This window comes from Macaca nemestrina, chromosome 1, assembly GCF_043159975.1.
Source record: "Macaca nemestrina isolate mMacNem1 chromosome 1, mMacNem.hap1, whole genome shotgun sequence".
Classification (NCBI taxonomy): Eukaryota; Metazoa; Chordata; class Mammalia; order Primates; family Cercopithecidae; genus Macaca; species Macaca nemestrina.
This window is the reverse complement of record NC_092125.1, coordinates 56,470,148-56,481,147: the sequence shown is the minus strand read 5'-3', so window position 1 is coordinate 56,481,147 and position 11,000 is coordinate 56,470,148. Positions and strand designations below refer to the sequence as shown.

Below are 11,000 nucleotides of genomic sequence, written 5' to 3'. Positions count from 1 at the left end.
GGGTTGGCACAACAGAAGTAGTGGATAAGTCAGAACATTTGGTTTTGCCAGAAAATAAGAAAGTACTCAAAGAATGATGGTGACATGTCACGTCATAAGAACACAGAAATCAGCCTGAAAGCGTTTCTAATGGCGAAATCTAAGATAATATAAACACGAAAACATGACAGTAGTAGATAATAATGCATTGAATAAAATGAGAATTTATGAATCCATACTGACATTAGTCAATTAAGTAACTTAATCAATTTGATTAAATTGATTAATCTTTGTGATTAATAAGGATATTTTGTGGGGCCATATTTTGAAACTCTGTAAATATCTTGTTCCTGATGAATCTTTCAAAGAGGAGAATATAACTTTACTGTGGAGAAGACCCAAAGTTCCACTTTAATCAAAGAGATTCGAATTAACATTAATCAGGCCAGTTGATACTGTGAGCCCCTGATAGGAGGCAATGGGAAGAACTCTGTCATTTCTGTTTCATTCCTGCCAAAGATGCAAAAGTTGAATCTAATCATTAGAAAGACCCAATATATTTACTTATTTGCTCAATCCCTCTGTATATACCCAATCTCGCAACTATCACGGCCACTTGCTTGGCCCCAGCTCATGATCTTTTCAGTTTCACAGTCCCATTAGTCCTCAGTCCTGCTGCTTCCTCCAGGGAAAAAGATGCTCTACCTCCTATCCTGGGTTATATTAACTTCAGCAGTTTTTGTTTTAATTTTAGTTTCATCAAATGTTTCTGCTAACAGATGAAAACAAATGTATACTGGAGAAACTTTGTAATATATGGAAAGTCCTGTCCAAAATTGTTGCATTTTAGTTCTGATAAACACTTACAATTTTCTGTGTTATTCCTAATGGGTAGAAAGATGTTATGAATAGGATCATAGTGCCCATATCTTGCATTATTAAGTAATACAGTCAGTTTCTCTAAATATTTCCTACATTTTTATATCAATAAGCATCCTTTTGTTGGTATCATTTTAAAGTCTGCATATTATATTTCATGTTAATTTATTTAACTGATCTCAAATTTTTGGACATTGAAGATGTATCCAATATTCTCCTATCATACACAAAATGTATACTTTACATAAAGTATGTTTATGTATGTAAACATACATAATGTGTGTTTATGCATGTAAATATACATAATGCATGTTTCTGATGATTTCTTAGGATGTGGAATTTTGGGAACAGAAAACATTTAGATTTATAAGATCATAATATTTATCACCAACATGTCCTCTAGATGTATTGTAGACATTTTTACTCTCACCAACAGCGTATGGGATAGCCTCCTTCCCCACAGCTCTTTTGTATAGGTTATTACAATTTAAAAAAATATTTTCAAGTTGTGTTTTTACTTGTTACAATAATCTTTGATTTGTGTGAAATCAAGCATTTTCAATATGTTTGTTGGCTTTTATTTTTTTCGTGAATTGTTTGTAACCTCTCCAAGCTTCCTTTAGAAAGCTGTCTCTTGAACATTTATATTCTTTTTCTGAGTTCATTATTAATCCTAATCAAATCTTGTATTTCTCTACTTCAACACATCAAAGTAATAGTCTATGGATTATCCTTCTGTCCTTGAGAAGCCTGTAGTGTAGTGGGAGATGCAGACATGCAACAAGAAGTATGATACAAAATGAAGAGCATGTTATCAAACACTTGTAAAGTTTTGTATGGGAATATACTCACAGAAGTTGCTAATTTTCCTTAGAGGGTCAGAAAAGGCTTTAGAAAAGAGACTACATTTGAGTTGGACTTTAAGGAGAAATGGGAGCTTTCCCATGTAGACAAGCAAAGAAAACATCTAGGGCAGAGAGAGAACCATGATCAGATACCTGAAACTATGGAAGTGAATGACATGTTTATAAAACTACAAATATTCTGCTATGGCTAGAATTTGAGCCACCTGGTTCAACACACACACTCACCTGTCTGTCTGTCTACCTATTTATTATCAATCTTTCTATTTTATGTATCCCAAATTTTCCTTTCTAGCCATATATAGAGATGTAAGACTTTCATACCCTATTTCATTTATCAAATACTGTATTAAAAGAATAAATGTCGAAGAGATATTCTCATTTCTAATTGTGACTGATGAAAACACTTTCAACTGAGTTATACTTTTTACTTATCAGCCCAAGCCTTATAATTAGAGACCCTCTATTCAAGGTGCTTTTTAATAATGATCTACTCATCTCTTCATTTATGTTTAAAGTGTTTTTAGAGAATCCACTACTATGGATTGAATATCTTCCCCTCTAATATGCATGTTGAAATTTAATCTCTAATGTGGCAGTACTGAAAGGTGGTACCTTCAAGAGATAACTAGATCATGAAGCCTCTGCTCTTATTAATGAATTAATCCATTTGTGGATTAATAGAACAATAAACTTTTATGGGAGTAGGACTAGTGGCTTTATAAGAAGAGGAAGAGAGACCTGAGCTAGCACACCCTGAGCTAGCACACTCAGTCCTCTCACCATGTGATGCCCTGAGCCACCTCAGGACTCTCTAGAATCTCCACCAGCAAGAAGGCCCTCCCCAGATGTGAGCCCCTAGCCTTGAACTTCTAGCTTCCATAGCTCATAACTATAAGAAATAAATTCCTTTTAAAAATAAATTATCCAGTTTCAAGTATTCTAAGCAATAGAAACAGACTAAGACATCTAATATGTATTAGCAAGCTATTTTAAAATTTAGAGACTCGCTTTACATTGTTTTTAACAAATGTGTGAGATTCTTATGGATATGTCACAACTCTACTGATAATAAGATGTAGTTATCCAAATGGAACAATAAGTAGTCTTTACACTTCCTACCAAAGGTTTCTCATAAAAACAAAAGTAACACTGTAAATGACACTCAATTTTGATGGCTGAAACCCTTTTCTTATGTTTCTATTCTTTAAGCATATTATATTACCTTGTTTCCTAAATATCTATTAATACACTTACATAGAATTTCAGTTTTAATTTGAAATGCAGTTCTTTTCTGATTGCATAAATATCTTACGCATCTTATCCTGTGTGTTCTCCTTGTCTATCTAATTTTGAACAAGTGTGCTGCATGCTAGTTTTAGCCACACACTATATCTGAAACTTTACAAATATATTTTAATTAACTTCAACCCTTAAGCCTACAGAAAGACATCAAATCATAAATTTACAAAATACTTACCTGAACTCCTACTCTGTGAAGGCACTTGCAAGGTGCTGCAGGAAATACAATTTGAAGGCAACGCCTAACAGTTAGAGCAATTTGCAATCCAAACTCAGCACCAATTATGAAAAATTAAATAAAAATGCAGAAGTTAAATAACAATCAAGAAAATTATTCAAGAGTTGTCACAAAGCAAAATACGATTAATTTCTTTTTTTTTTTTTTTTTTTTTTGAGACGGAGTCTCACTCTGTCGCCCAGGCTGGAGTGCAGTGGCCGGATCTCAGCTCACTGCAAGCTCCGCTTCCCGGGTTCACGCCATTCTCCTGCCTCAGCCTCCCGAGTAGCTGGGACTACAGGCGCCCGCCGCCTCGCCCGGCTAGTTTTTTGTATTTTTTAGTAGAGACGGGGTTTCACCGGGTTAGCCAGGATGGTCTCGATCTCCTGACCTCGTGATCCACCCGTCTCGGCCTCCCAAAGTGCTGGGATTACAGGCTTGAGCCACCGCGCCCGGCCAATACGATTAATTTCTAAGTATGCTGCATACCTTAGATGTATTAAAAATTTCAGACAAAAAGAATTCCAAATGGAATCACAAAGACTTTGAAAGACATCTTCATTTTCAGAAGATGAAGCCAATGGTACTCATCAACATCAATTAAACATTTTTTTCCTATTTTACAGAAGATATTTTATTTATTTACTTTCTCTCTGCTATTTGTTCCCATTGCCATATCTACGCAAAAATGTTCCTTTGAAACATAAATCTCCATCGAGTGTCTCAAATTTTGCTGACCACACAACTGATTCTACCATTTTGGCTGAGTTAACAGTTCCCTGTCAATTAAATGACTGAATTACTTCCTTGTGTCACTACATAGATTTATACTAGGTGAGATTCTTGGAATTTCTTCAGAGAAGACCACCTATTGGCCATGACACAAGCACACACTCAACTCTGCTGGCTCCATGACACAAATACTGTCAGGGTTAGGAGACTAAACTGAGTTCTGGGTTTCCAATTTGCATACTGCCAGTGTTGGCTGTTTCCTCCAACCTCACTCCCTCCCAGTGTGAACCCAATCAAAACATTTCCACTTCTAGATTAATTCTGTACAAGGGAAAAGATAGTAGTAACATGGCAATTTGAAGAATGAAGAATCTAAAAATTCTGAATTTTAAGTTCAAATGTTATCATTTTTATAAGATACGTTCAATCTAGAAATAAAACGTATTTTTCCTTTGAAAACCATTGTTACTTATTATATGCAATATAATGATTAACATTTGGGAATGTATTTTCATATATTTCTACATATTTATGAATAAGTGAATAAATATGTGTGTATGTGTTTTTCCCCACATAGGTGAGTAAAAGTGATCATAATCCAGAATTAAATATAGCCTTAAAAATATTGCTTTGGATGCTGGCATGAAAAATCATTGGTAATATTTTGAAATTGGGGAGCTGTTTCAAATTTCTAAGTAGCAGAGGTTAATGGACATTATTCAATGAGATAAAGATGCCAGAGGAATTCTTATAGGCAAGAATTTTATTAGCTAAACAGATTTTTCCTTCTCACACCATATAACATAATGCATTTAGCTAGGCCAAGTTTGCAACATAATATAATTATGGACAATTTTCCTACAGACCCACATGGAAGGTTTTTTAAAAAGTAATCAACCAGGATGGAAGATTCTGAGGATGTACATTTATAAATTTAGTGGCTGCTCTGTGGAAAGCTGAAGTAAACACCAGACCACTTGTCTCCTATCCCTGCTTTTAGCTGGAATGCAGTTTTCCATGAATAGGGTAGGCTCTACCTCAGCTTCTTAGTGCTTCATTTGTAAAATGAGTGACTGCCACATGGAACAGTGTCATTTTTACGGAGGCAGCCTAGCCTTACAAGGATAGATCTCCTAGTTGTTCAAGACAACTGTGATTTGGTTTTTGTTTTATTGACGCTAATGAGAAACTACAAGAAAAAAATCAGACTTCGGGGCATCAATTTTTTTATCTACATTCAATGGAAATAATCTCTGCTGTTCCCTCTGGCAGTGCCTCCCAAATGGCACTGAATTTTTACTATGTTATCAGCTAATGGGATAATAATATGCCTTATTTCTAATGCAGTTCTCTCTAGTTTTTTTTTTTATTATTATTATTTCTTTTTCTTTTGTTAGATATTTTTAAAATTATTTTTGAGGTTTATTTTTGTCTTATTTTTGCTTTTGTTGTATTTGAAAATCTACCAGAGACCATGTACAAATTTAAAGGAAATCTATTATTCTCTAGGGTACAGCGTTGACTTCAGTAGAGAGAGAGCGTGGAAGGGGTAGAAGAGTGTATCCACCTCAATACACCAGGACAACATATTTTCCCCAGAACATCAACAGAATGAGAATATATGCAGATCCAAAATCCTATAAGGAATGTTCCAATTCATTGTTCTGAAACTGTCAAATACTAAATGATCTTAAAATAAATGTGTCATGGATAGAGACTAAAATTTTACATTCTAAGTGTTATAAAGTAATGAAATATTTTTATAATTAAATATGTTCTGCTTTCAATTTCATAAGATTCTTCTTTGGTGAAGCTCCATTACTGTCATACTTGTTATCTCAACTCCATAGCATTCCTTTGCATTTGATCCTAAAATTTCTCAAATGATTTTTAAATGAAAAAGTACTAGAATCCAGTCCACAAATAAACGTGAATTTGTAAGAAATGCTTGAGAGAGACAACGATATGATATATTAATATCATTTAACTGCATTTTAAACAATTTGTTGTTGATGGACTTTCCTCACAGAACTTCAAACTGTCAAAAAAATCTTTTTCATCTAATAGTTTTCAGAATAATTAAGTGCCAAAACATTCTATAAAGTGAAGATTCCTCTTGCTGTCTTTCTCCAACTGTTTTTTTTCCTAAACCTTTTAATCCTGCAAATAAATTTTATCTTAAACATTGACTTAACTACATTATTTCAACTTCCAGAGATAAGATTTCATTTCCAAGTTCTCCAAATATAGATTTAACTCCTGGTCATTTATATGTTGGTTCAAGTAGAGAACAAGATGAAACCAGTTGCATTTTTTTTTCCTTTTAGATGCTTGCAACTACTCAATGACATCACTTAGCTGTCTGAGGCTCTAGAAGGTGCTCCGCTGCTAAAAGGAGTATTGTAAAGCGTGTCTGAATATCTCCATGGGAACAGAAAAGCAATGTATGCGGAAGGATATTCAGCAATGTGTTTTTGGAAGACCAAGTGCATTTTGCTGAAAACCTCCATAACAAGAACAGAGACTTGGAAGAAGAGATTCAGAGGACAAATATATATGAAATAGATTCAACTGCTTATTTGGAAAAGATCTTTACAAGATACTGATTTACTTTGTCTTAAAATATGTATTACATCGATTCAACTTCTTATCATAAATGGAATATGTTTTTTTTTTTTCTGTCAATGAATAGATCCATGCTTCATATTAAGGGAATGAACTTTGGAGTCAGACAAACCTGGGTTTATATCCTTGTACTATCAATTATTAATTCTGTTATTTGGGGCAATGTGCTTCAACACTCTAAATCTCAGTTTCATTTTAAATCAATAATAGTAACTACTTCATAGAGTTACATTAAGGATTCAACAAGATAATCCATAGAAAGTAATTAGCACATTTCTGAACCATGATAAGTACTTAATAAATGATAGCTACTAGAGGAGACCTTAGCAATCCCTTTTGAAAGAGTTCTTTCACACAATAACTCCATTTGGAGCCTTTTGATTAACATATAACAATGCTCGGCTTATGTTTCCGCAGTTTATTGTTAAATGATCACCACATTTCTTATTCACTATGATTTTCTGGTCAATATCTGTGGATTCCAATTATCAGTTACAACTAACCCATAAGTTCCCAGAGTTACTGAAAATGTTTTATTTGTAAGCAAAATGTTTACAGAGAGCCTTTCGGTTTTGTGTTACCAGCTTTAGCACTTAATACTTTGCAAGCAACACGTGTAAAGGCTGTGAGCAACCAACTAAAAAATCACACAAGTTGCTATTGGATCATCCCAGTGCATGTAACCAGCTCCTTTCATATTTGTCTCTTATATATTTACAAAGCTGTTTCTTCCCCAGAGTAGCTCCTAGGTATGCCTGGATTAATCACTAAAGGAGTCATTAGGTAGCATCTGCCATAAAATGCTCCCTAGATGATCAAATAGAAAAACTATAAAATGCCATAGAGCAGACACTGGGCTTTCAAAACCCTAAGATTCAAGGCTTTAACTCTCAAGAAACTTCTAATGTCTTTGACATGAAGCAACCTGTGATTTTTCTACAGCACAGATTTGCTCACTCTGATACTCTTTGAGTATGACATGTACCAATGAGTGGCTTAACTAGCCAGTGAGCCTCACAGTAACATTGGTATCATTTAGTGTTCTTTCTCCATCTTCATGTATATATTGTTTTTATGTAGACTTCCATACACTGACAATTGTGTAATATACAATGTATAACTCACCTATAAGTATAGCTGAGACATTTCTTGCTCACCTAAATAGAAATGCACCTCTCATATGTAACAAAGTATAGCTCAAGCTAGGACTACTTACACAAATAAGTAGGACTGAATGTAACATGTTTTGGGGTTTTTTTTTTAAAAAACTTCTTAGACAAAATTTTGAAAATCAGTTTGTCCAGTTATTATGCTGTGTTAATGAAATACTCTGATATAATATATATGAGTCTGAGTTACCTTGTGGCTCTATTCTGCAATGTCAGGGGAAGCGCTGATCCTTTTCTATCATGATGCTTTGCTAGTCCTAGGCAGTTGACTTCATTTGAATGGTCCAGTAGACCCCCATCCCCACCAGCAGGGAGGGGGTAAGGAAGAGGAAGACAACATGCCCCATCTCCTCAGACCTAGAAATTGCACACATTGTATCTCTTTACATCTCACTGGCCTGAACTTAGTTACATGCTCACTCAGTCCATAGGGGAGGCTGGCAACGTCATCTTTTACTATTACAGTAAAAGACGTTAAGACGTCAAGGGACAACCACAGTGTCTGCCATTCAGCATGGCTGTAATTTTAAATGTGAAGAGAGAAATGTCACTCAAAATAAATGCATTTCAAAGGTATTTTGGTAAGTATTCACTTTCTCTTAGTGTGAAACATAATGAAAATGGAATACATAAAGATAATAAGTGGTTATACTAAATATTCTTGATTTCAAAAACCAGAAATATTGTTGTATTTCTCTCAATGGCACTGGACTAATGTTTTGGTGTTACCTGTGCTTCTCAGCCCACTGCCCCCCCCCCCAATTCATATGAGTTTCCCTTACTTTATTGGGTCCTAATTTATTTTATAACAGTGAAGATCAGAGAAACAGTCCAATATAAAAGGATAATAGACAAATTCAACCTGTAAATAAATAACAGAAATGATGGAATGATCCACTGGGTACACATCTTGAATACAGAACAATCTGTTGCTCATACATAGCTCAGTGCTCTGTACACACTCAACCCTGGAGAAATGACATGAACTCTATGGGTGCATATGACCTAGATGTGGGTCTCAACATGTGAGTCATAAAAATAGAGACATGTGCCAATGTAATATTTATTCATGCACCTGTCTACTATTTAACTTTCTTCCTGCATCCCCATGCTTCACCCCAAATAAGTATCTAAAAAATACTTGAAGAGGTTTGAAAACAGCTTAAAGAAATAATATATATAAGAATAATTGTCAAGCAAAATATCAAAAAAGAAAAATGAATACAGTAGAAAGTAAACACTTAAGTTTTCAAAGCAAGAAAAAAGGAAATTACAATCAGATAAGAGAGATGAATGTGAGCAATGGTTATACAATTCTCTGACAAAACACTAAAAGTAAAACTTCCTATGCTTAAGAGGACGTTCTTAATAAGTAAGCTCAGCAAAATGTATTTCCCTAATTTTAGGACAAACTTAAAATTCTGATATATTGGTTGTTATTCAAAATTATATCTGTTGCTGCTCATGTTCAGTAAAGAAGTTAAAAAAAATTCTACCCGCTGTGCCTAATAAAAATAATAAAAACCGCTATTAGAAGACAAGAAATCCTTTATGCACACACACACACTCACATTGTAAATAGGATGTCGCAAATCAGAGTATCTTTATAATAACTGTCTTTACCTCTTTAATCCTGTGGTCAGTTTCTTCTTACTGAAAGTCAAGTTTCATTTTTATTTTTACTCTAGGATGAAAGAAAAAGAGTTAAGGGTGTGGAAAAGGGTTGGTCTCCTTGAAGCATTCCATTCTCATGAACAATGCAGATTTGACAAGATGTGACTTCTTACTTACGTGGTGGAAAAAGGTGTGGTAAACCGTCCACCTGACATGCTGCTATTTCTTGCTTTTCTTTTATTTTCTTTTTATTGTAGCCTTTCCAAATGTCCTTGAGAAGAAATTTCACAATCATTTAGTTTTTTGTTCTCTGAATATATGCTGCTGCTTCTTCTATGGTACAGTGATATACTTAACCATTAGCTATAATAACTGCTTTTTGTTTAAAATTGTATTCTTACTTTATAGTAGGTTATATCATTTTTTAAACTGTCTCAGTGAAGTATTTATTGAGTAGCCACAAATAAAACAATTTAATCTTTATCCTTCTTTCATTATAAAACTGTTTTAAGAGTTTTCTATGCAAAAAAGCACTGTCTTAACATGTCCCTCAAATTGTTCCTTCCTCAGTTATCATTGGGTAAATAGCACTGTCTCATTGGACCCTTCTCAGGACAAAAACACCACAGACAATCTTAAGTCCTCTCTTTCTCTTACATTCACCTCCCATCATCCAAAAACCATGCTGGTATAGCCCCTGATATGTATCCCAAAGCTGATGATTTCTCACCCTCTGCACTGCTGAAACCGTGCTCTCTTATCTAAAACTCCTGGGCCCTCCCAGCAGGCCCCTTCCACTCTCGCTCTCTATAATTTATTATGCTCTCAATAATCTTTCTAAAGCATAAATGGAATCACAGCACATCTGTGCTAAAAATCCTGCAGTTCTTTCCTACTACAATTGGAATAAAACGCTAATTTTTTTTTTTTTTTTTTTTTTTTTTTTTTTACTTTCTTTACAAGATTCTGCAAAAACTGATTGACCCCTGTCTTTCCAACCTCATCTTTTGAATCACTCCCTCTCCTCATTCAGTTTGTTCTGGTATTCAGACAAAGCTTATTTCTTTCACGGGGACTTTGCACCTTTATTTCCTCTGCCTGACATTTTCCCCCCAAGATGGTGGCGTGGCTGGCCTCATTTCCTCCTTTGGGTCTCAGCTCTAAGGTCACCCCATCTCTGAGAAGTCGTGCCTGACTACCTCAGCCAAAATACAATGGACAAGAGTTGGAATAATCACACTCTAAAGATAAGGTTGCAGCCAGGCGCAATGGCTCACTCCTGTAATCCCAGCACTTTGGGAGGCCGAGGCGGGTGGATCACGAGGTCAGGAGATTGAGACCATCCTGGTTAACACGGTGAAACCCCGTCTCTACCAAAAATACAAAAAATTAGCCGGGCGTGGTGGCGGGCGCCGTAGTCCCAGCTACTCGGGAGGCTGAGGCAGGAGAATGGCGTGAACCCGGGAGGCGGAGCTTGCAGTGAGCCCAGATCGCCCCACTGCACTCCAGCCTGGGACGTCTCAAAAGATTAAAAAAAAAAAGAAGAAGAAGAAAGATAAAGTTGCCCACTACATAATACAAATTATCATAGCTCTATGAGAACTGTAAAGAAAATTGATT

General features: G+C 35.2%; 1 long non-coding RNA gene across 1 annotated transcript; it reads right to left on the bottom strand.

Annotated features, from left to right (window-relative positions):
• Positions 1 to 300: 300 nt before the first annotated feature.
• LOC105484671 (uncharacterized) lies at positions 301 to 9,637 on the bottom strand. Its single transcript, XR_989134.3, has 3 exons — positions 9,558 to 9,637; positions 9,390 to 9,450; positions 301 to 3,265 (listed from the first exon to the last, which is right to left on the bottom strand). It is a non-coding gene; the product is annotated as an uncharacterized lncRNA (long non-coding RNA).
• Between the last annotated feature and the right edge of the window lie 1,363 nt (positions 9,638 to 11,000).